General features: G+C 41.6%; 3 non-coding genes across 3 annotated transcripts; all 3 read left to right on the forward strand.

The window, feature by feature from the left end:
• Nucleotides 1-9,231: 9,231 nt before the first annotated feature.
• Nucleotides 9,232-9,335, forward strand: LOC119296453. The gene has a single exon (XR_005145219.1). It is a non-coding gene; the product is annotated as a small nucleolar RNA R71 (small nucleolar RNA).
• Nucleotides 9,336-13,793: 4,458 nt separating this feature from the next.
• LOC119296463 lies at nt 13,794-13,897 on the forward strand. Its single transcript, XR_005145229.1, has one exon. It is a non-coding gene; the product is annotated as a small nucleolar RNA R71 (small nucleolar RNA).
• A 4,458-nt stretch (nt 13,898-18,355) lies between these two features.
• LOC119296461 lies at nt 18,356-18,459 on the forward strand. The gene has a single exon (XR_005145227.1). It is a non-coding gene; the product is annotated as a small nucleolar RNA R71 (small nucleolar RNA).
• Nucleotides 18,460-26,603: the final 8,144 nt, after the last annotated feature.

The raw sequence follows: 26,603 nt of genomic DNA on the forward strand, positions 1-26,603 counted from the left end.
GGAGGAAGGTTGATGATGATGATGGTGACTGATTCCCCTCTCCGGAGCGCCGAACAGACTCTAGATCAGCCCTCCCGATGAAGAATGGGAGGCGGCGGCGGCTCCGTATCCTAAAACGCGATGAATCATTCTCTCTGATTTTTTTCTCCATGAATAGGAATATATAGTGTTGGGATTAGGGTCGGAGGCGGTCCAGGGGGCCCACAATCCTGGGAGGCATGCCCTGGGGGGTAGGCGTGCCCCTAGTATTTTTTGTTTATTCCACCAAAAATCTCCGTAAAATTTCAGGTCCATCCGAGAACTTTGATTTCTGCACAAAAATATCACCAAGGCAATTCTGCTGAAAACAACGTCAGTCCAGGTTATTTTCATTCAAAGCATGGAAATTAGAGTCCAAAACAAGGGCAAAAGAGTTTGGAAAAGTAGATACGATGGAGACGTATCACCATGATGCCGCAGCTCTGAAATTTGAGAACATGGGTGTTCCTATCCAACTTCTGGACTAGAATCCGGCCACATTTGAGGAGTTTATTCAAATGTATCAACAAATTCGGCACGACCAACTCATGACAAGCTAAAGGAAGATCTTATTGAGCATTAGTGGGTGGTGAAATGGGATAACAATGTTGGGATGTAATATTTGAACCTTTTTAAATTTGAACTAGTGTTGCATACGGCTATTTGAACGTATGTACCCTTTGCATGCAACTACTTGATTGTGCGAACTTGGAAAAAATTAGGAAGGCCCAATGTATGCGGCTACGGATGAATGACGTCCTCACGCATCCGTGTCTGCGGACTGGTCCCCCCTGTCCGTGAACGGATGCGGGAGAAAATTTGCGGGTTGCCGTTGGAGATACCCCAAGGCGTTGAGCTCATAGAAAGAAACCTGATAGCTATGTCGAAATGGTATCAAAGCATTGAGGATCACTAGTGTGTGATGTTGCCAACATCGTTAAGGCTATAGAAATACAATCGTATGTAAGGCCTTGCACATGGTTCTTGAAACATAAAAGTGTGAGGTGTACACATTTTTTAAAACACAACCATGTGTGAGATCTTACATATGGTTTTTTAAACACAACTGATGTGTGATGTATTTGACACTGCACACGGTTCTAAAAACATAACTATGTGTGAAGTCTTGCACATAGCTTTTTTAGAAGGAAAATGTGATGTAACCTACCATTGAACGCAGTTTAAAAATCATAATCGCATGTGATTTCTAACATATGATTTTTCAAGAAAAGTGTGTGTGATGTAGCCATGGTTAGAAAAATGCAACCATGTTAGATGCCTTGTGCATATTTTTTCAAGCAATGACAACCCAACTCTTTTGCTATCTGAAGGCAAAGTGATAGCTACTTGTTTTTTATTTTGTTAAAATTTAGCAGGTGGCGGCTCTCGACTAAAATTGCTAACTCTGTTGACTTATTTTAACTCTCTTGACTAGAATTGTTAATTCTTTTGACTTCACTGGAAAATAGGTGGTGGTGTAAAACCCAACAAACTATGTTGGTTCCGTCAATGGTTGTCATGAACCAAAATCTTATTCATGAAACCTCAAATCTAGAACCAGATTTTATGTGTGCAGTGCAACTAAAATGGATACTTATCTAAAGAGAATGGTTGTTATTCTTGAACACATACTATCCAAATCTAGCCATGACATAAGTATGTGTAAAGGTAACAAGTTTCATCATTGTTCTAGTGGATACTGCAACAACATTAAACTAGTTTGACTTCACACAAAATACTTAACAGAAGTTTCTAAGTTGTAGCTAACTCTAATAAAATACATCGGCGAAAGCCAAGAATTGCTACAATATTAGAAGGAATGGAGCTCACCACAGTGGTCACAATCGTGGCTGAAGAACAAGGAAGCACATGCGAAGTGTAGGACCACACAGGAAGGTGTCGGAGATCCAACTGCAAGGTGGATCAAACCCTTCACCACCAGAACCACAACAATCAAGCCTACGACTATGCGTGGGGGCGTGGGACACCCATGTCTGATAGCCGGGTAGGTAGTACGGCACCAAAAATAACCAGACGAGGGGAATAAGGTGGGGCGTCCACGTCGGGTGGCCTAGGGGGTGTCAAAAAGGTGTCTTGAGAGGGGGATGAGAGGCGCCGTGTGTTCAAAATAAGAGCAAATTATGATATGATTTTATTAACAGAAATACTCGATAAAATATGACTATTATAGCATAGATAGAACAAGTCATGCAATCTAACAGAGAGAAGGTAATTAGCATCTACATATATGAACTAGAATAGAACATATCTAGAACATACACTAGAACAATAAACGGTGGCAGGAACTCAAACAGAAAGAACACCAAGACATACTGAGCTGAGATAGAAGCATTGGTGATGGGGTTGACATCCTCGCCGGCCATGTCGTCAAAGAGGTGGTCGGCGTCGAGGAAGAAGTCAACATTGGGGAAGTGATCGTCAGCATCCGGGGTGTCCATGATGAACAAGTCAGTAATCGTGCAGAGTGCTCCCCAAAAACATTATCACCCTTCTCCCGTACAGGACTCAGAGAGGTGGGGTTTCAGAGGCCTACTGTCCCAACCTACGGTGCACGCCACAAGTCTAGATGGGGAATATCCTAATAGTAGCTCAGTGGTCTAGAACTTGGAGGTGAGAGGAAGGTGGAGTTTTGATGTGTCTCTATGAAGAGGAGCGACCTCTCTTATATAGGCACATGAGAAGGAGACGAATGGGCATCGACGGGAGGTGAAACAAAGAGAGGGAGACGAAGCGGACAGCCAGTAGCCAAAGAGATTCACCCGCGGCGCATCGTGACGAGGTGTGGCATGGCGAGGCAGGCGGAGGCGGGCGGCAGAGGAGGAGCGCACATGTATGTCTCTCTTGTTCTCATGCTCATACATGTGGGGAAACAACCTCCCTTATAAGGACGTCCAACTCCCGCCAAACTAGCAATGTGGGACTAAACTTTAGTAGCACCCCTTGCCTTGCACAAATGGGCTAACTGGGCCTCTAGGATTTATTAGGAATTCTAAAACTCATTGTTGGGCACAACATTACGCTGTGGTGTTCCAGGTGGTGTGAGTTGTGAAACAAGTCCCCATTGTTTTAAATGAAGGCCAAACTCGTAACTCAAATATTCACCTTCAGGATCAGCTCGTAGAAACTTTATTTTCTTATTAGGATGATTCTCCAATTCACTCTGAAATTCTTTGAACTTTTCAAATGTTTCAGACTTGTGTTTCATCAAGTAGATATACTCATACCTACCCAAAGCATCTGCGAAAGGTCAGAAAATAACGATACCCGCCGCGTGCTTCAACACTCATCGGACCGCATACATTGGTATGTATTATTTCCAATAAGTCATAAGCTCTCTCCAATGATCCGGAGAATGGAGTTTTAGTCATCTTGCCCATGAGGCATGGTTCACAAGTATCAAATGATTCATAATCAAGTAATTTCAAAAGTCCATCCGCATGGACTTTCTTCATGCATTTTACACCAATATGACCTAAACGGTAGTGCCACAAGTATGTTGCACTATCATTCTCAACTTTTTATCTTTTGGCATCAATATTATGAATATTTGAATCGCTATGATCGAGATTCAATAAACCATTTACATTGGGTGTATGACCATAGAAGGTTTTATTTATGTAAATAGAACAACAATAATTCTCTGACTTAAATGAATAATCATATTGCAATAATCATGATCAAATCATATTGATGCTCAACACAAACACCAAATATAACATTTATTTAGGTTCAACACTAATCTCGAAGGTAGAGGGAGTGTGCGATGGTGATCGTATCAACCTTGGAATCATTTCCAACACACATCATCACCTTGCTCTTAACTAGTCTCTGTTTATTCTGCAACTCCTGTTTCGAGTTACTAATCTTAGCAACTAAACCAGTATCAAATACCCAGAGGCTACTATGAATACTCGTAAGGTACACATACATAACATGTACATCAAATATACCTTTGTTCACTTGGTCATTCTTCTTATCCGCCAAATATTCAAGGCAGTTTTACTTCTAGTGACCATTCCCTTTGCAATAGAATCACTCAGTTTCAGTCTTAGGTCCCACTCTGGGCTTCTTCATGGAAGTGGCAACTTGCTTGCCATTCTTCTTGAAGTTCCCTTTCTTTCCCTTTGCCCTTTTTTTGAAACTAGTGACCTTGTTAACCATCAACACTTGATGCTCTTTCTTGATTTCTACCTTCACCGATTTCAGCATCACGAAGAGCTCAGGAAATGTTTTTGTTATCCCTTGCATATTATAGTTCATCATGAAGTTCTAGTAGCTTGGTGATAGTGACTAGAGAACTCTGTCAATCACTATCTTATCTGGAATATTAACTCCCACTTGATTCAAGTGGTTGTAGTACCCAGACATTCTGAGCACATGCTCACTGGCTGAGCTATTCTCCTCCATCTTGTAGGCAAAGTACTTTTCAGAGATCTCATACCTCTCGACACGGGCATGAGTCCTAAATACCAATTTCAGCTCTTGGAACATCTCATATGCTCCGTGGCGTTCAAAACATTTTTGAAGTGCCTGTTCTATGCCGTAAAGCATGGCGCACTAAACCATTAAGTAGTCATCATATCGAGCTTGCCAAACGTTCATAACGTCTGCATCTGCTCCTACAATAGGTCTGTCACCTAGCGGTGCATCAAGGACATAATTCTTCTGTGCAGCAATGAGGATAATCCTCAGATCACGGACCCAGTCCGCATCATTGCTACTATCATCTTTCAACTTATTTTTCTCTAGGAACATATCAAAAATAGGGGAGCTACATTGCGAGCTATTGATCTACAACATAGATTTGCAAATACTATCAGGACTAAGTTCATGATAAATGAACTTCAATTAATCAAATTACTAATTAACTCCCACTTAAATCAACATCCCTCAAGTTGTCTAAGTGATACATGATCCAAATAAACTAACCCATGTCCGATCATCATGTTAGATGGGGTGGTCATCAATGGTGAACATCTCTATGTTGATCATATCTACTATATGACTCATGTTTGAACTTTCGGTCTCTAGTGTTCCGAGACCATGTCTTTACATGCTAGCTAGGCTCATCAAGTTTCACCCAATTACTCTGCGTGTGCAAAACTGGCTTACACCTGTTGTGTGTGAACCTAGAGTCTATCACACCCGATCATCACGTGGTGCTTCAAAAGGACGAACTTTGGCAACGGTGCATAATCATGGAGAACACTTTTATCTTGAAATTAAGTGAATGGATCGTCTTATAATGATACCATCGTTCTAAGCAAAATAAGATGCATAAAAGATAAACATCACATGCAATCAAAATATGTGACCTGATATGGCCATCATCATCTTGTGCTTTTGATCTCCATCTCCAAAGCATCGTCGTGATCTTCATCTTCACCGTCTCGACAGCTTGATATCCATCGTTGCGTCGCGGTCGTCTCGCCAACTATTGCTTCTACAACTATTGCTAACGCATAGAGATAAAGCAAAGCAATTACATGGCATCTGCACTTCATACAATAAAGGGACAACCTAAGGCTCCTGTCGGTAGTCGATATTACGAAACATGATCATCTCATACATCAACACATCACGTCTTGACCATATCACATCACAACATGCCCTGCAAAAACAAGTTAGACGTCCGCTACTTTGTTGTTGCAAGTTTTACGTGGCTGCTATGGGCTTCTAGAAAGAACCATTTTTATCTATGCAAAAAACCACAATGGTGATTCCTCAAGTTTGTTGTTTTAACCTTCTTCAAGGACCATCCATAGTCAAATTCGATTCAACTAAAGTAGGAGAAATAGACACCCGCCAGCCACCTTTATGCAAAACTAGTTGCATGTTTGTCAGTGGAACTGGTCCCATGTACGTGGACATGTAAGGTTGGTTCAGTCCTATTCATCCCACAATATTGCCGAATAAAAATAAGACATTGGTGGTAAGAAGTATGACTATCACCGCCCACAACTCTTTGTGTTCTACTCGTGCATATCATCTACACATAGACCTGGCTCGGATGCCACTGTAGGGAACGTTGCATGGAAAAAAATATACGCACACGCATGATCTATCCATGGAGATGCATACCAACGGGAGGTGGAGAGTGTGTCTACGTACCCTCGTAGACCATAAGCGGAAGCGTTTAGTAACGCGGTTGATGTAGTCGAACTTCTTCGCGATCCAACCGATCGAGTACTGAACATACGATACCTCCGCGCTCAGCACACGTTCAACTCGGTGACATCCTCTGCCTTCTTAATCCAGCAAGACAGCGAGGTAGTTTATGAGTTCTGGCAGCACGACAGTGTGGTGACGGTGATGATGAAGCTATTAAGCACTACAAAAATATGACCGAGGGTGTAAAAGGTGGAGGGGCGCCGCACACAGCTAAGCAATTGTTGTGCTTGTTCTAAGCGCCCCCTCCCACATATATATAGGTGTGGGGAGAAGGGAGCACCTAGGAGGCACCCCCAAGTAGGCCGAATACTACTTGGTGTCCTTCCCAAGTGGCACCCCCCTACCATATTTGTAAGAGGGGGGAGGAAAGGGGGAAGAGGGAAGGAAGGGGGAGGACGAATCCCCCCTTTCCTTTCCCCCACTTGGGTGGCTGTCATAGGGGGTGCGCCAGCCCATTGTGGCCTGGTGTGCTCCCTCTAATGGCCCAATAGGTCCATTACCCTCCCAGGGGTGTCCGGTACCCCTCTGGTATTCCGATAACTAACTGGTACACTATGAAACACTTCCCGTGTCCGAGTACCATCATAATATATATCAATATTTACCTCTCGGCCATTTCGGGACTCCTTGTCATGTCCATGATCTCATCTGGAACTCCGAACAACATTGGTTCACCAATTCATATAACTCATATAACACTATATCGTCAATGAACGTTAAGCATGCAGACCCTACGGGTTCGAGAACTAAGTAGACATGACCGAGACACCTCTCCGGTCAATAACCAATAGCGGAACCTGGCTGCCCATATTGGTTCCTACATATTCTATGAACATTTTTTTCGGTCCAACTATTATGACAACATACGTAATTCCCTCTCTCCATCGGTTGTTACTTGCCTGAGATTCGATCGTCGGTATCTTCATACCTAGTTAAATCTCGTTACCGGCAAGTCTCTTTACTCGTTTTGTAATACATCATTTCGAAACTAACTCCTTAGTCATTTTCTTGCAAGCTTATGATGTCTATTACCGAGATGGCCCAGAGATACCTCTTCGATACTCGAAGTCACAAATCCTAATCTTGATCTATGCCAACTCAACAAACACCTTCGAAGAGACCTGTAGAGCATCTTTATGATCACCCAGTTATGTTGTGACGTCTGATAGAACACAAGGTATTCCTCCGGTATCTGTGGGAGGTTTGATAGCACGTAAAGGGTTATGTCAATGCAAGCTTTAATACTGATCCGGATAACTCGGGGTCTCAATCTTTCGGTCTCCAGTGTTCTGAGACCATGTTCGTACATGCTAGGCTCGTCAAGTTTGTCCCAAGTATTCTGAGTGTGCAAAACTGGCCTACACCCATTGTATGTGAATGTAGAGTCTATCACACCCGATCACCATGTGGTGCTTCAAAACGACGAACTTTGGCAATGGTGCATACTTAGGGAGAACACTTTTATCTTGAAATTAAGTGAAGGGATCATCTTATAATGCTACCGTCGTTCTAAGAAAAATAAGATCCATAAAAGTTAAACATCACATGCAATCAAAATATGTGACATGATATGTCCATCATCATCGTGTGCTTTTGATCTCCATCTTGATGACCCACAAGTATATGGGGTCAATTGTAGACTTTTTGATAAGTAAGCGTGTCGAACCCAACGAGGAGCAGAAGGAAATGACAAGTGGTTTTTAGCAAGGTAGTGTCTGCAAGTGCTAAAATTGTAAGTAGCGGAGTAGTTTGATAACAAGATAATTTGTAACGAACAAGTAACGATAGTAGTAACAAAAGTGCAGCAAGGTAGCCCAATCCTTTTGTGGCAAAGGACAGGCCAATATGGTCTCTTATGATAAGCAAAGTGTTCTTGAGGGTACACGGGAATTTCATCTAGTCACGTTCATCATGTTGGCTTAATTCGTGTTTGCTACTTTGATAATTTGATATGTGGGTGGACCGGTGCTTAGGTGATGTCGTTCTTACTTGAACAAACCTCCTACTTCTGACTAATCCTCTCGCAAGCATCATCAACTATGAAAAAAGTATTAAGAATAAATTCTAACCATAGCAATAAACTTTTGGATCCAATCGGTCCCTTGCAGAATAGTGCATAAACTTGGGTTTAAGCTTCTGTCACTCTGGCAACCAATCATCTAATAAGTACTCCACAAAGCATTCCCTTAGGCCCAAATATGGTGAAGTGTCATGTAGTCGACGTTCACATGACACCACTAAGGGAATCACAACATACATATCATGAAAATGTCGAACACATATCAAGTTCACATGATTACTTGCAACATGATTTCTCTCATGACCCCAAAAACAAAAGTAACTACTCACAAATGATAATCATGCTCAAGATCATAGGGGTATTAAATAGCATAATGGATCTGAACATATAATCTTCCACCAAATAAACCATATAGTAAACAACTACAAGATGTAATCAACACTACTAGTCACCCACAAGCACCAATCTATAGTTCCGGTACAAAGATTGAACACAAGAGATGAACTAGGGTATGAGAGGAGTTGGTGTTCTTGAAGATGTTGATGAAGATAGCCCTCCCCAAGATGGGAGAGTTGTTGGTGATGATGATGACGATAATTTCCCCATCCGGGAGGGAAGTTCCCCCGGCGGAATCGCTCCGCCAGAGGGAAAAAGTGCTCCTACCCAAGTTCCGCCTCGAGACGGCAGCGCTTTGTCCCGAAGGTCCTCCCCTTATTTTTTTCTAGGTTAAAATGACTTATTGATCAATTGTAATATAATGGGGTTTTTACGCCCCAAACTACGGATGTCGTGTTCTCCACAGGGACTAGGCGACGATGACTATGCTCGGCTAAATCAGCATAGTCCGCTGCCATATCAGCAGAAAAGCTATGCTCTCAATCAGCAGAAAAGCTTCATCAAGTGTCTTGTTTGTAATAGCTCCGCCCGCTGCCATATCAACGTAAGCTCGAGTGTCCCAAGTCAATCCTCTATAGAATATCTGCAGCTCTAACCATCTCTCGAGCCCGTGGTTAGGACATCTCCTGAATAAAGCCTTGTATCTCTCCCAAGCATCATACAAGCTCTCGCCTTCACGCTGAATGAAGCTGAGGATCTCATCTCGAATTGCGGACTGCTTGTGTAGTGGGAAATATTTATCCAAGAAAGCTTGTGATATCTCGTTCCAACTGAATGATCTTGATGGCAAGGATCGATACCAAGCACGAGCATCATCCCGGAGAGAGAATGAGAACAGCATGCACTTGATAGCATCTTGAGGAACTCCATGGTACTTGACTGTACCTGAATACTCCATGACTCGGTATAAGTGCTCATAGGTATCCTCAGTGGGCAGTCCTGCAAATTGTTGTTGTTGAACCAAAGCAATAATACCAGGCTTCATCTCAAAATTCTCTGCCTCAATAGTTGGCCAAACCGGTCCTGTGATATAACATTGACTACTTGGCATCCAAACATCACGAAGCAATGCCATATTTTAACCAAGTGTAACTATAGAACAACCAGCAAAGATTTATGATTCCCTACACACACTCATAAACACTAGTCAGAAGGTTAGTATCCCAATAAGCCGAAGCAACAATGGGGGAAAGTAGAAGAAAAACACTGAAGATGAAATACACGACGAATTGAACAAGGAACTAAAGTAAATCTAGTCTACGCTCGACGCTAGTCCCCGGCAACGGTGCCAAAAATAATCAATTGTAATATAACGGGGTTTTACGCCCCAAACTACGGGTATCGTGTTCTCCACAGGGACTAGGCGACGACGACTATGCTCGGCTAAATCTAGGTAACACAATTTTAAGAGATGAATGGAGAAAATAAAACCTAAACTAACAAGGTTGTTCCCAAAGATCATCGACAAAGAAAATGCAAAATAAAGTACATAAAGGTTCAGATTATCTTCAACAATCTTTTTGGTATTTTCGTAATGGTTGAGAAATTAAAATACTAACACAGACATTATCGACAAAAGGGAAGTGAACACAAATGACTATCTAACATGTAAGAGATGGGAGAAACAAGATTATAAGACTCAATATAGATGGTTTACACCACAAACACACATGTATTTATATAGCACATGTACTAGAGCTAACACATGGACAATGGAACAAACACACAAGGGGTGAACACATTCATATGCTAACAGAATACTAATTTGCAGAAGCAAATTCTAATAGATCAATAATCTCTCAAATTAACAAGGCCTCCACTAGTCAGATCCAACATAACAAGTACTATATTATACCAGTACCAAACTGAATAAATAACAAGATGCTTACACTAGTCAAATCTGAACATTACACACCATACACATATCAATTCTGAATTTTACAAAGTCTGAACCTTACAGAGTCTCAAACATCTCAATTGCACAGGTATTTCAGAGAGAGAGAGAGAGAGAGAGAGAAGGAGTAGGTAGGTTCAGAGAAGAAGGGTAGCAGGGGCAGTAGAGAGAGATAGCAGCAAGGGGTTGGGAGCAGCAGCAGTTTGGTGAGGAAGAACAGCAACAGAGATGGGTTTAGAGATGAAGCAAGGGCATCAGGAAGCAGAGCAGCAGCAGGTTCATGGGGAGAAGTGGAGCAGCAGCAAGTTCATGGGGAGAAGCGGAGCAGGAGGTTGAGAGAAGAAGTAGCAGCAGGTTGGGGCAAGGGAAGGTGAAGAGCAGCAGCAGCCAGCTAGAGAAGGGGTGTGAGGGATGAGCAGCAGCAGGTGAAGAGAGAAGAAGAGATGCGGCAGGGGATTTAGAAGTAGTAGTAGTAAGAGGAGTTGGGGGACCAGCAGGAAGGACGGGGGAAGAAGAAGAGTAGCAAGGGCGTGGGGTGCTGGTTCGCGCGGAGGACCAGACGCCCGTTTGGTCAGGTGCGCGAGGTGCGGAAATGGATGGAGGCTGCTGGTGGTGTGGTGGTGCTGGTGGATGGAGGGCGCGGTGAAGTTGGAGGCGCGGTGGAGCGGTGTTGCGCCCCACGCCGGCCTGGCTACGGCGGCGGCCGGTGGTGGAGAAGAAAGGGATCGGGGGAGAGAGATGAGATGCCAGGCCTAATTTGGGAATCAGGGCGTCTATGGATTTTGGCCTCCTATGATCTGCCATTTTTTCACTTTGGCTCTCCTGCTTCCTTTCTTCTCAAGATAATCCTCCAACATTAGCTTGCCCCTGGATACTTCTTATCTTCTCGCTCGGGTCCCTCGTTCTCTCGTTCCAGCCCCAAGTCTCATCGCGTTTGGCAATCGACTGAATCTTGAAGTTTATAGTGCCTTCTCGCACTTTTCTGCAAAAGAAACAATTCACTAGTCAACATGCTCTTATATGATTATCATTCAAATATTCAGTATTTCATAGCAAAAATTAATGTCAGAACTCAACAAATGGTATATTTGTATGCCAAAATTATATATATGAAATGTGCTTATCAAGTTCCCCCACACATAAATCTTTACTTGTCCTCAAGTAAAGGCATATGACAAGAGCTAGACAGTGAACAATGAGCTGACTAGAGAATGCCAAGTGAAGTAGATCTCTAAACAATGCATGCTTTGGACTTAACTAGTGCAAATCAATGGTCAAGAGTGCTACAAAGCAATAGGATACTAGTAGACTCAATCATTTTAAACTTTTACAATGATAAAAGTGGATCAACAAGTTCAAATGATGATTGTGCCAAAGGTTCCTAAAGAGAGCATGATCCCGAGCACAAAAAAGAACATAAACTTGTGATCAAATCACTTATTTACAGAAGTAAAGCAATGATAATATTTTATCGATCTAACCAAAGGAACATACCACCGATCCCGAGAACATGGTATACACCTGGATCGACCAATTATTAGTTTAGTTTTTTTTGTTTGTCTCCCCAAAAGAACATACCACCGATCCCGAGAACATGGTATACACCTGGTTCGACAATTACATTTTTTTATTATTAATTACTGCCCAAGCTAACCCGATTTCACATGCCACCGATCCCAGGAACATGACATGCTACTGTAGGTAGTCAGACTTATTTATTCATTATTACTTATCTTAAATGAACAACGCATGAGCACAAAAATAGGAATCATCACTTCTCCATGTCTGGTTCACATGCTACCGATCCAGGGAACATAGCATACTAATCCATAGTGGTTAGGTGATTGCTCTCAATGGGAACACATTAGGCACAAACTCAGCATCTGACTCTTAATGATCTAGGTGTATCGAGGTAAAAGCAGAAAATATTAAGTTTTCTAGTGTACTAGGGATTTGAGCACTCAAAACTAATAACTTTCACTAGTTTCAGCAAAACAAGCAGTATGTAGATCACTAGTTTACAAGGCATTCACGATTCAGTTCACATATTCACATCAAGCATCATATGTCAAAGGTAAAATTTAGTGGGACGACATTTAAGAAATGGCTTAAGCAACCCAAATAACATTTGATTTCAGCATGTATCAATGGATGATATACTCGGAATGGGTCATGAAACAGCTCACCGGGCTTTGATGATGTAGCACTCGCTCGATCACCTCACCAACTGCAGCTCCTCTCCTTTTGCTTTTCTATCCTCATGCCTGCTCCAGCTTCTCCCTTCCTCGTGTGTGCCCCCTTGCTTCTCCTCACCCCCATGCTCTGAGTCCACCAGGATCCCAGGGAATGTCATCTCGAACTCGGTCAACTCGCAGTAAATGGTACACAAGCATCAACCTGAAAGAACACTCAACAACCAAGACAATACAAGTGACAGAGAGAATGCCCTCTAAGTCATCGATAGAGTACCCTATCATATAAGTATATCTATTGAGCAAGTCAGGAACATGTATCAACAACAAGTCACATGGTGCATAGGCAGTATCCATGATATGGCATATCTTGTCGAGAAAGCTGAGATCATACCTGAGATAGTTAGGAAGAAGCTTCAGGACTACCTCCATTGAAGATACCAAGTGAGGTCTGGTAGTAGAAATTTCCACCGGATTCATGTCAACAAGTGAAATAGAGCTTGACTCCTTGACATCTGAATCCACCTCACCATACTCAACCATGAAGCTCTCCATCTCAGGCTCAAGTGTTGAGGAAGCAATACGGCTAACATCATCGAAGGTGAACTTCTCCATATCTGGCTCTAGCAGCACATGATCAATATCAACTAAAGGTGACTCCTCAATATCAAAAACAACTAACTGCAGCTCTGGCTCATCAATGGAAGAATCATCACAATGCAAAACCGAGTCTCCAACACTAGTATCCATATGATCTATAGCGTGTGTGTCAACTAGAATGGTGTCATCATCGTCAAAGATAATCCATGCAAGCTCAATCTTGTCACACTGAGATAGAGGTTCAGTCTTCTGTGTAAGAATTGGTGGCTAAGGTGTAGTGATTTGTTGCAAGCAAACCAATGAATCAGACGTGGGCTTCTTATTGTACCACTGAAGTTGGTGGAAAGTTATGCTCTCAATCAGCAGAAAAGCTTCATCAAGTGTCTTGTTTGTAATAGCTCCGCCCGCTGCCATATCGACGTAAGCTCGAGTGTCCCAAGTCAATCCTCTATAGAATATCTGCAGCTCTAACCATCTCTCGAGCCCGTGGTTAGGACATCTCCTGAATAAAGCCTTGTATCTCTCCCAAGCATCATACAAGCTCTCGCCTTCACGGTGAATGAAGCTGAGGATCTCATCTCGAATTGCGGACTGCTTGTGTAGTGGGAAATATTTATCCAAGAAAGCTTGTGATATCTCGTTCCAACTGAATGACCTTGATGGCAAGGATAGATACCAAGCACGAGCATCATCCCGGAGAGAGAATGAGAACAGCATGCACTTGATAGCATCTTGAGGAACTCCATGGTACTTGACTGTACCTGAATACTCCATGACTCGGTATAAGTGCTCATAGGTATCCTCAGTGGGCAGTCCTGCAAATTGTTGTTGTTGAACCAAAGCAATAAGACCAGGCATCATCTCAAAATTCTCTGCCTTAATAGTTGGCCAAACCGGTCCTGTGATATAACATTAACTACTTGGCATCCAAAGATCACGAAGCAATGCCATATTTTAACCAAGTGTAACTATAGAACAACTAGCAAAGATTTATGATTCCCTACACACACTCATAAACACTAGTCAGAAGGTTAGTATCCCAATAAGCCGAAGCAACAATGGGGGAAAGTAGAAGAAAAACACTGAAGATGAAATACACGACGAATTGAACAAGGAACTAAAGTAAATCTAGTCTACGCTCGACGCTAGTCCCCGGCAATGGTGCCAAAAATAATCAATTGTAATATAACGGGGTTTTACGCCCCAAACTACGGGTATCGTGTTCTCCACAGGGACTAGGCGACGACGACTATGCTCGGCTAAATCTAGGTAACACAATTTTAAGAGATGAATGGAGAAAATAAAACCTAAACTAACAAGGTTGTTCCCAAAGATCATCGACAAAGAAAATGCAAAATAAAGTACATAAAGGTTCAGATTATCTTCAACAATCTTTTTGGTATTTTCGTAATGGTTGAGAAATTAAAATACTAACACAGACATTATCGACAAAAGGGAAGTGAACACAAATGACTATCTAACATGTAAGAGATGGGAGAAACAAGATTATAAGACTCAATATAGATGGTTTACACCACAAACACACATGTATTTATATAGCACATGTACTAGAGCTAACACATGGACAATGGAACAAACACACAAGGGGTGAACACATTCATATGCTAACAGAATACTAATTTGCAGAAGCAAATTCTAATAGATCAATAATCTCTCAAATTAACAAGGCCTCCACTAGTCAGATCCAACATAACAAGTACTATATTATACCAGTACCAAACTGAATAAATAACAAGATGCTTACACTAGTCAAATCTGAACATTACACACCATACACATATCAATTCTGAATTTTACAAAGTCTGAACCTTACAGAGTCTCAAACATCTCAATTGCACAGGTATTTCAGAGAGAGAGAGAGAGAGAGAGAGAAGGAGTAGGTAGGTTCAGAGAAGAAGGGTAGCAGGGGCAGTAGAGAGAGATAGCAGCAAGGGGTTGGGAGCAGCAGCAGTTTGGTGAGGAAGAACAGCAACAGAGATGGGTTTAGAGATGAAGCAAGGGCATCAGGAAGCAGAGCAGCAGCAGGTTCATGGGGAGAAGTGGAGCAGCAGCAAGTTCATGGGGAGAAGCGGAGCAGGAGGTTGAGAGAAGAAGTAGCAGCAGGTTGGGGCAAGGGAAGGTGAAGAGCAGCAGCAGCCAGCTAGAGAAGGGGTGTGAGGGATGAGCAGCAGCAGGTGAAGAGAGAAGAAGAGATGCGGCAGGGGATTTAGAAGTAGTAGTAGTAAGAGGAGTTGGGGGACCAGCAGGAAGGACGGGGGAAGAAGAAGAGTAGCAAGGGCGTGGGGTGCTGGTTCGCGCGGAGGACCAGACGCCCGTTTGGTCAGGTGCGCGAGGTGCGGAAATGGATGGAGGCTGCTGGTGGTGTGGTGGTGCTGGTGGATGGAGGGCGCGGTGAAGTTGGAGGCGCGGTGGAGCGGTGTTGCGCCCCACGCCGGCCTGGCTACGGCGGCGGCCGGTGGTGGAGAAGAAAGGGATCGGGGGAGAGAGATGAGATGCCAGGCCTAATTTGGGAATCAGGGCGTCTATGGATTTTGGCCTCCTATGATCTGCCATTTTTTCACTTTGGCCCTCCTGCTTCCTTTCTTCTCAAGATAATCCTCCAACATTAGCTTGCCCCTGGATACTTCTTATCTTCTCGCTCGGGTCCCTCGTTCTCTCGTTCCAGCCCCAAGTCTCATCGCGTTTGGCAATCGACTGAATCTTGAAGTTTATAGTGCCTTCTCGCACTTTTCTGCAAAAGAAACAATTCACTAGTCAACATGCTCTTATATGATTATCATTCAAATATTCAGTATTTCATAGCAAAAATTAATGTCAGAACTCAACAAATGGTATATTTGTATGCCAAAATTATATATATGAAATGTGCTTATCAAGTTCCCCCACACATAAATCTTTACTTGTCCTCAAGTAAAGGCATATGACAAGAGCTAGACAGTGAACAATGAGCTGACTAGAGAATGCCAAGTGAAGTAGATCTCTAAACAATGCATGCTTTGGACTTAACTAGTGCAAATCAATGGTCAAGAGTGCTACAAAGCAATAGGATACTAGTAGACTCAATCATTTTAAACTTTTACAATGATAAAAGTGGATCAACAAGTTCAAATGATGATTGTGCCAAAGGTTCCTAAAGAGAGCATGATCCCGAGCACAAAAAAGAACATAAACTTGTGATCAAATCACTTATTTACAGAAGTAAAGCAATGATAATATTTTATCGATCTCACCAAAGGAACATACCACCGATCCCGAGAACATGGTATACACCTGGATCGACCAATTATTAGTTTAGTTTTTTTTGTTTGTCTCCCCAAAAGAACATACCACCGATCCCGAGAACATGGTATACACCTGGTTCGACAATTACATTTTTTTATTATTAATTACTGCCCAAGCTAACCCGATTTCACATGCAACCGATCCCAGGAACATGACATGCTACTGTAGGTAGTCAGACTTATTTATTCATTATTACTTATCTTAAATGAACAACGCATAAGCACAAAAATAGGAATCATCACTTCTCCATGTATGGTTCACATGCTACCGATCCAGGGAACATAGCATACTAATCCATAGTGGTTAGGTGATTGCTCTCAATGGGAACACATTAGGCACAAACTCAGCATCTGACTCTTAATGATCTAGGTGTATCGAGGTAAAAGCAGAAAATATTAAGTTTTCTAGTGTACTAGGGATTTGAGCACTCAAAACTAATAACTTTCACTAGTTTCAGCAAAACAAGCAGTATGTAGATCACTAGTTTACAAGGTATTCACGATTCAGTTCACATATTCACATCAAGCATCATATGTCAAAGGTAAAATTTAGTGGGACGACATTTAAGAAATGGCTTAAGCAACCCAAATAACATTTGATTTCAGCATGTATCAATGGATGATATACTCGGAATGGGTCATGAAACAGCTCACCGGGCTTTGATGATGTAGCACTCGCTCGATCACCTCACCAACTGCAGCTCCTCTCCTTTTGCTTCTCTATCCTCATGCCTGCTCCAGCTTCTCCCTTCCTCGTGTGTGCCCCCTTGCTTCTCCTCACCCCCATGCTCTGAGTCCACCAGGATCCCAGGGAATGTCATCTCGAACTCGGTCAACTCGCAGTAAATGGTACACAAGCATCAACCTGAAAGAACACTCAACAACCAAGACAATACAAGTGACAGAGAGAATGCCCTCTAAGTCATCGATAGAGTACCCTATCATATAAGTATATCTATTGAGCAAGTCAGGAACATGTATCAACAACAAGTCACATGGTGCATAGGCAGTATCCATGATATGGCATATCTTGTCGAGAAAGCTGAGATCATACCTGAGATAGTTAGGAAGAAGCTTCAGGACTACCTCCATTGAAGATACCAAGTGAGGTCTGGTAGTAGAAATTTCCACCGGATTCATGTCAACAAGGGAAATAGAGCTTGACTCCTTGACATCTGAATCCACCTCACCATACTCAACCATGAAGCTCTCCATCTCAGGCTCAAGTGTTGAGGAAGCAATACGGCTAACATCATCGAAGGTGAACTTCTCCATATCTGGCTCTAGCAGCACATGATCAATATCAACTAAAGGTGACTCCTCAATATCAAAAACAACTAACTGCAGCTCTGGCTCATCAATGGAAGAATCATCACAATGCAAAACCGAGTCTCCAACACTAGTATCCATATGATCTATAGCGTGTGTGTCAACTAGAATGGTGTCATCATCGTCAAAGATAATCCATGCAAGCTCAATCTTGTCACACTGAGATAGAGGTTCAGTCTTCTGTGTAAGAATTGGTGGCTAAGGTGTAGTGATTTGTTGCAAGCAAACCAATGAATCAGACGTGGGCTTCTTATTGTACCACTGAAGTTGGTGGAAAGTTATGCTCTCAATCAGCAGAAAAGCTTCATCAAGTGTCTTGTTTGTAATAGCTCCGCCCGCTGCCATATCGACGTAAGCTCGAGTGTCCCAAGTCAATCCTCTATAGAATATCTGCAGCTCTAACCATCTCTCGAGCCCGTGGTTAGGACATCTCCTGAATAAAGCCTTGTATCTCTCCCAAGCATCATACAGGCTCTCGCCTTCACGCTGAACGAAGCTGAGGATCTCATCTCGAATTGCGGACTGCTTGTGTAGTGGGAAATATTTATCCAAGAAAGCTTGTGATATCTCGTTCCAACTGAATGACCTTGATGGCAAGGATAGATACCAAGCACGAGCATCATCCCGGAGAGAGAATGAGAACAGCATGCACTTGATAGCATCTTGAGGAACTCCATGGTACTTGACTGTACCTGAATACTCCATGACTCGGTATAAGTGATCATAGGTATCCTCAGTGGGCAGTCCTCCAAACTGTTGTTGTTGAACCAAAGCAATAAGACCAGGCTTCATCTCAAAATTCTCTGCCTCAATAGTTGGCCAAACCGGTCCTGTGATATAACATTGACTACTTGGCATCCAAAGATCACGAAGCAATGCCATATCTTAACCAAGTGTAACTATAGAACAACCAGCAAAGATTTATGATTCCCTACACACACTCATAAACACTAGTCAGAAGGTTAGTATCCTCATAAGCCGAAGCAACAATGGGGGAAAGTAGAAGAAAAACACTGAAGATGAAATACACGACGAATTGAACAAGGAACTAAAGTAAATCTAGTCTATAGCCTAACACAATCGCTCGACGCTAGTCCCTGGCAATGGCGCCAAAAATGATCAATTGTAATATAACGGGGTTTTTAAGCCCCAAACTACGGATGTCGTGTTCTCCACAGGGACTAGGCGACGACGACTATGCTCGGCTAAATCTAGGTAACACAATTTTAAGAGATGAATGCAGAAAATAAAACCTAAACTAACAAGGTCGTTCCCAAAGATCGTCGACAAAGAAAATGCAAAATAAAGTACAGAAAGGTTCAGATTATCTTCAACAATCTTTTTGGTATTTTCGTAATGCTTGAGAAATTAAAATACTAACACGGACATTATCGACAAAAGGGAAGTGAACACAAATGACTATCTAACATGTAAGAGATGGGAGAAACAAGATTATAAGACTCAATATAGATGGTTTACACCACAAACACACATGTATTTATATAGCACATGTACTAGAGCTAACACATGGACAATGGAATAAATTTCAGTAAGGAACAAACACACAAGGGGTGAACACATTCATATGCTAACAGAATACTAATTTGCAGAAGCAAATTCTAATAGATCAATAATCTCTCAAATTAACAAGGCCTCCACTAGTCAGATCCAACATAACAAGTACTATATTATACCAGTACCAAACTGAACAAATAACAAGATGCTTACACTAGTCAAATCTGAACATTACACACCATACACATCTCAATTCTGAATTTTACAAAGTCTGAACCTTACAAAGTCTCAAACATCTCAATTGCACAGGTATTTCAGAGAGAGAGAGAGAGAGAGAGAAAGAGAGAGAGAGAGAAGGATTAGGTAGGTTCAGAGAAGAAGGGTAGCAGGGGCAGTAGAGAGAGATAGTAGCAAGGGGTTGGGAGCAGCAGCAGTTTGGTGAGGAAGAACAACAATAGAGATGGGTTCAGAGATGAAGCAAGGGCATCAGGAAGCAGAGCAGCAGCAGGTTCATGGGGAGAAGCGGAGTAGCAGCAAGTTCATGGGGAGAAGCAGAGCAGGAGGTTGAGAGAAGAAGTAGCAGCAGGTTGGGGAAAGGGAAGGTGAAGAGCAGCAGCAGCCAGCTAAAGAAGGGGCGTGAGGGATGAACAGCAGCAGGTGAAGAGAGAAGAAGAGATGCGGCAGGGGATTTAGAAGGAGGAATAGTAGTAAGAGGAGTTGGGGAGCAGCAAGAAGGACGGGGGAAGAAGAAGTGTAGCAAGGGCGTGGGGTGCTGGTTCGCGCGGAGTACCAAACGCCCGTCTGGTCAGGTGCGCGAGGTGCGGAAATGGATGGGGGCTGCTCGTGGTGTGGTGGTGCTGGTGGATGGAGGGCGCGGTGAAGGTGGAGGCGCGGTGGAGCGGTGGCACGCCCCACGCCTGCCTGGCTGCGGCGGTGGCCGGTGGTGGAGAAGAAAGGGATTGGGGGAGAGAGATGAGATGCCAGGCCTAATTTGGGAATCAGGGCGTCTAGGGATTTTGACCTCCTGTGATCTGCCATTTTTTCACTTTGGCCCTCCTGCTTTCTTTCTTCTCAAGATGATCCTCCAACATTAGCTTGCCCCTGGATACTTCTTTTCTTCTCGCTCAGGTCCCTCGTTCTCTCGTTCCAGCAACAAGTCTCATCGTGTTTGGCAATCGACTGAATCTTGAAGTTTATAGTGCCTTCTTGCACTTTTCTGCAAAAGAAACAATTCACTAGTCAACATGCTTTTATATGATTATCATTCAAATATTCAGTATTTCATAGAAAAAATTAATGTCAGAACTCAACAAATGGTATATTTGTATGCCAAAATTATATATATAAAATGTGCTTATCACTTATATACCATAAGAGGGGCACCGGAGGTGGGCCTTGCTGAGCACAACCCACCAGGGCGCGCCCGGGCACCCTGGCATGCCCAGGTGGGTTGTGCCCACCTGGTGGGGGCCCTCTGGTACTTATTGACTTCAAAATTCTTATTTACTCCATAAAAAATCCTCATGAAGTTTCAGCTCATTTGGAGTTGTGCAGAATAGGTAGCTTGACGTAGCTTTTTCAGGTACAGATTTCCAGCTGCCAGAATTCTCCCCCTTTGTGTATACCTTGCATATTGTGAGAAAAATGGCATTAGAATTACTCCAAAAAGCATTATTATACAATAAAACAACTTAAATAACAGTAGAAAAACATGATGCAAAATGGACGTATCAACTCCCCCAAGCTTAGACCTCGCTTGTCCTCAAGCGAAAACCGAAATCGAAAAAGTTGTCCACATGCTTAGAGAGAGAGGTGTAGATAAAAACAAAAATACGTACATAGCAGCATCATGTAACTTATTATAACAGCAACAAACTTTAACATAGAACTTTTATCATAGAACTTTTATCATAGACTTCTCATGAAGAAGTGACAATTCATCACAACATTGATGTACAAAGCATAAATTCTATTGGAAACCAACAAACTATGTTCTTAGTCAACTTTGCAACTACAATTCATCATCTTTTCAGGAAGGGTCACGTATCGGAGCCATTAGGCAAGTCCACATAATCAACCATCAATTAGTCTTCTATGAATGTTAACACACACCATGTACACATGAGCAAAACGTTTCAAACGGACACATATTAAGATAGGGGCTTATAGTTTCGCCTCCCAACGCATTCACCAAAAGGGTGATGTCAACAATAATAACTCATTGTACCCATATTCAACTGGATATATGTTCCTAGATCTTTCCTCGCCACATGATGCTTGCCAAAGGAGAAAAATAAAAGAAGTAGAGAGAAAACTTTGACTCTTGCATGAAAGTAAATACGTGAAAGTAAAAGATAGGCCCTTCGCAGAGGGAAGGAGAGGTTGCCATGCGCTTTTCGTTTGTATGCTCAACCCCTTAGTGCAAGAGAATGTCACGTTGTATTTCCCCTTGTGATGGCAACCTTTATTATGCAGTATGTCACTTTTATTCTTCACCATCACATGTTCGTACAATGCTCAATTTGCCCTTACACTAAATGATCTTACACTTTTGGAAGCAATTTTTATTTCCCTTTTTGCACCAATGACAACTTACTTGAAGGATCTTACTCAATTCATAGGTAGGTATGGTGGACTCTCAAACAAGATTTGGGTTTAAGGGTTTTGGATGCACAAGTAGTATCTCTACTTAGTGCGGAGTTTTAGGCTAGCAAAGATAGGGGCAAGCACCACATGTTGAAGGATCTATGACAATATAACTTCTATGTGAATATGAACAAACATCATTATGTTGTCTTCCTTGTCCAAAGTCAACAATTTTGGCATATAATATTTTGATGGGTGCTCACAATCACAAAAGATTTCCAGGATAGTGTATTTGTATGTGAATCTTCTCTTCCCTTATTAAACCTTCCATGAGTTGAATCATTGAACAATGCTATGTTTGTCAATCTACAACAAAATTTCTACTTTATACTTTTCCTTGTGTAATGTCATCACTTACCATGGGATTAGCATATGATCTTTTTCATTTACTTCTTTTCTTTTTATTGAAACAAGAAAGCAAAGAAGGCAAAACTCAAACTAAATTTCATTATATATCTCGCACATGATTACCAAGATTGATCACAAAGCAAACTCTCTAAAATCAAGGACCAAACTAAACTTTTATTCATCTAATAGAAAAAGATAACCATGGATCGAACTAAGAAAAGTAAAGGCAAAAGATAGTGAAGATGATACGATACCGGGGCACCTCCCCCAAGCTTGGTGAAAGCCAAGAGGAGTGCCCATACCTGATACTCAGTTTTCTTTTGGTGGTGAAGAAGGAGGTGGTGGTGATGAAATAGAAGCGATCCAGTCCTTAAGGACCAAGAGACTCTCCAATCTTCAGATCACGCTCCGAAGGGAAGCGATGTGCTCCAGATGCAGAATATTTTCGCGAGTGAGATACTTATTTTGTATACGAACCGTTTCAATGATCTTGAAGGCTGCAATCTCAGTGGGGGTAAGATGAGCATAGTAGGGTTTAAGGATATCTTCCTCTTCCTCATTTGTGGGCAAGGCTTGCTTGACCATCGGCACTTGATCTCCGGTGGCCTCCTTGCACTTGCCCTCCTTAGCTGCTCCAACGGGGTCTTCCCTCTTCACCTCGATCTTCATCAACCAAGCATCCTCTTCCATATAATTAGAAGAAGAAGACATGATGCCTGGCTTAGCAGATCTGACAGAAAAACAGCGAGAAAAGAAAACAGGAGATTTCTCCATGACACGGAGGTTAACAGGTTTGGGAGGTATATAAAGATTTTTTATCTTGGGGAACAAGCAGAACGGAAGAAAAACTGAGTCCAGAAAGTACCCGAGGTGGGCACACTAGGGTCACTTTCCTGGAAGTTTCTTATTTTCCTAAAAAAATTAAATATTCCAAAACTGACAAAAAATATGTTTGCAGATTTTTTGAAGTCTGTTAACTTACCGTATCATGTACCTCCCTTTTTCATGATTCTGGGGTGTTCCGGAAGGTTTCCTTTATGTGTTCTTCCGATGTCAAAGTTTGGATGATATCACTTTCAACGTTAATGGGAGTACCTAAGATATAGTGTTTTATTCGTTGCCCATTGACAACCTTTGGGTTAGTTCCTTCCGCATTATTTATTTTGATTGCTCCGGATCAATAGACCTCCTCGATGACATGGGGTCCCTCCCATCTGGAGAGGAGTTTTCTTGCAAAGAATATGAAACGAGAGTTGTACAAAAGAACATATTCTCCAACTTTGACCTCATGCTTTTGTATTCTTTTGTCATGCCACCTTTTAACTTTTTCTTTGAATAAGTTTGCATTTTCATCAGCCTCGGTTCTCCATTCATCTAATGAGCTAATATCAAATAACCTCTTTTCACCAGCAAGTTTGAAATCATAATTGATTTCTTTAATTGCCCAATATGCTTTATGTTCTAACTCAAGAGGCAAATGACAAGCTTTTCCATAAACCATTTTATATGGAGACATACCCGTAGGATTTTTGTAAGTTGTTCTATAAGCCCAAAGTGCATCATCTAATTTCTTAGACCAATTCTTCCGAGACCTATTGACAGTCTTTTGTAAGATTAGTTTTATTTCTCTATTGCTAAGTTCAACTTGACCACTAGACTGAGGATGATAAGGTGATGCAATTATATGGTTAACATCATACTTAGCATGCATTTTACGGAAAGTGCCATGAATAAAGTTTGAACCACCATCAGTCATAAAATATCTAGGGACTCCAAACCTTGGGAAAATAACTTCCTTAAGCATTTTAATAGAGGTGTTGTGATCATCACTACCTGGTTGGAATAGTTTCTACCCACTTAGTAACATAATCAAAAGCAACCAAAATATGAGTATACCCATTAGAGGAAGGAAAAGGTCCCATGAAATCAAATCCCCAAACATCAAATGGTTCAACTGCAAGTTAATAATGCATAGGCATTTTTTGACGCTTACCGATATTACCTATTCTTTGACATTCACCAGAAGACAAGACAAACTTATGGGCATCCTTGAAGAGAGTAGGCCAATAAAAACCAGATTGCAATTCCTTATGAGCGGTTCTGTCTCCCGCGTGATGTCCTCCATAAGCTTCGGAGTGACATTTCCGTAGGATTTGTTCCTATTCATGCTCAGGTACACAACATCTAATAATACCGTCTACTCCTTCTTTATAAAGATGTGGGTCATCCCAAAAGTAATGTCTTAAATCATGGAAGAATTTTTTCTTTTGTTGGTATGTGAAGCTACGTGGTATGTAGATATAATTATCATAGTCAGCATACCAAGGTGTACTATTAGAAACATTTATTGCAGCTAATTGTTCATCAGGAAAGCTATGATTAATAGGTGGTGAGTCATCAAGAATATTTTTAAGCCTAGAAAAGTTATCAGCTACGGGGTTCTCTGCTCCTTTCCTATCAGTGATATGCAAATCAAATTCTTGTAGCGGAAGAACCCACCTAATGAGTCTAGGTTTAGCATCTTTCTTTTCCATAAGATATTTTATAGCAGCATGGTCGGTGTGAACAATCACTTTAGAATCAACAATGTAAGATTTGAATTTATCACAAGCAATCACCACTGCTAACAATTCTTTTTCTGTAGTACCATAATTTCATTGAGCACTGTCTAGAGTTTTACTAGAATAATGGATAACATTCAGTTTCTTATCAACTCTTTGCCCTAGAATGGCACCAACAGCATAACCACTAGCATCACACATAATCTCAAAAGGCAAGTTCCAATCACGTGGTTGAACAACAGGTGCAGTTATTAAGGCTTTCTTTAGTGTTTCAAAGGCTTCCAAGCAATCATCATCAAACACAAAGGGAATATCCTTTTGCAAAAGATTTGTAAGAGGCCTAGAAATTTTAGAAAAGTCTTTGATAAACCTCCTATAGAAACCAGCATGACCAAGGAAACTACGAATACCTTTGATATCTTCAGGAAATGGCATTTTCTCAATTGCATCAACCTTAGCCTGGTCCACTTCAATGCCTTTTTCAGAAATTTTATGGCCCAAAACAATACCTTCGTTAACCATAAATTGGCACTTCTCCCAATTCAAGACAAGATTTTTTTGTTCACATCTCTGCCGAACTCGATCAAGATTGCTTAAACAATCATCAAAAGACTTCCCATAAACGGAAAAGTCATCCATGAAAACCTCAACAATCTTTTCACAAAAATCGGAGAATATAGCAGCCATACATCTTTGAAAGGTAGCAGGTGCATTACATAAACCAAAAGGCATACGTCTATAAGCATAAGTTCCAAAAGGACAAGTAAAAGTGGTCTTTTCTTGATCAGGTAGTGAAACATGTATTTGTGAAAAACCAGAGTATCCATCAAGGAAGCAAAAAATGTGTGTGCTTAGACAATCTTTCTAACATTTGATCAATAAAAGGCAGAGGGTAATGATCTTTTCTAGTTCCTTTGTTTAATTTTCTATAATCAATTACCGTCCTATAGCCTGTGACAATTCTTTGTGGAATGAGCTTATTCTTATCATTAGGGACAACAGTAATACCTCCGTTCTGGAGGACACAATGAACAGGACTTACCCATCTACTATCATCTATAGGATAGATTATACCAACTTCCAGAAGTTCCAATATTTCTGTTCTTACCACTTCTTTCATCTTAGGGTTTAACCTCGTCCGTGATCAACAACGGGTTTAGCATCAGGTTCCATATTAATCTTGTGCTGACATAGAGTGGGACTAGTGCCCTTAAGATCATCAAGAGTATATCCGATAGCAGCTCTGTGCTTCCTTAGAACTTTCAATAATCTTTCTTCTTCATGTTCTGAAAGGTTAGCACTAATAATAACAGGATATATCTTTTTTCATCAAGATAAGCATATTTCGAAGTGCCTAGCAATTGTTTTAATTCAAACATAGGTCACCTTTAATAAGAAGAGGTGGTTGTTTGAAAAAGATTCTATCTATTTCATTTCTTTCACGCATATGGAAATCATTTTCATGGTCTAACAAACATTTTTCTAAAGGATCAGTAGGAGGTACAGCAATAGAAGCAAGACCAATAATTTCATCCTTACTAGGCAAATATTTCTTATGGGGTTGTCTACTATGCTTGCAAAAATTAAATT

The sequence above is a fragment of the Triticum dicoccoides genome, chromosome 4B, assembly GCF_002162155.2.
Source record: "Triticum dicoccoides isolate Atlit2015 ecotype Zavitan chromosome 4B, WEW_v2.0, whole genome shotgun sequence".
Classification (NCBI taxonomy): domain Eukaryota; kingdom Viridiplantae; phylum Streptophyta; class Magnoliopsida; order Poales; family Poaceae; genus Triticum; species Triticum dicoccoides.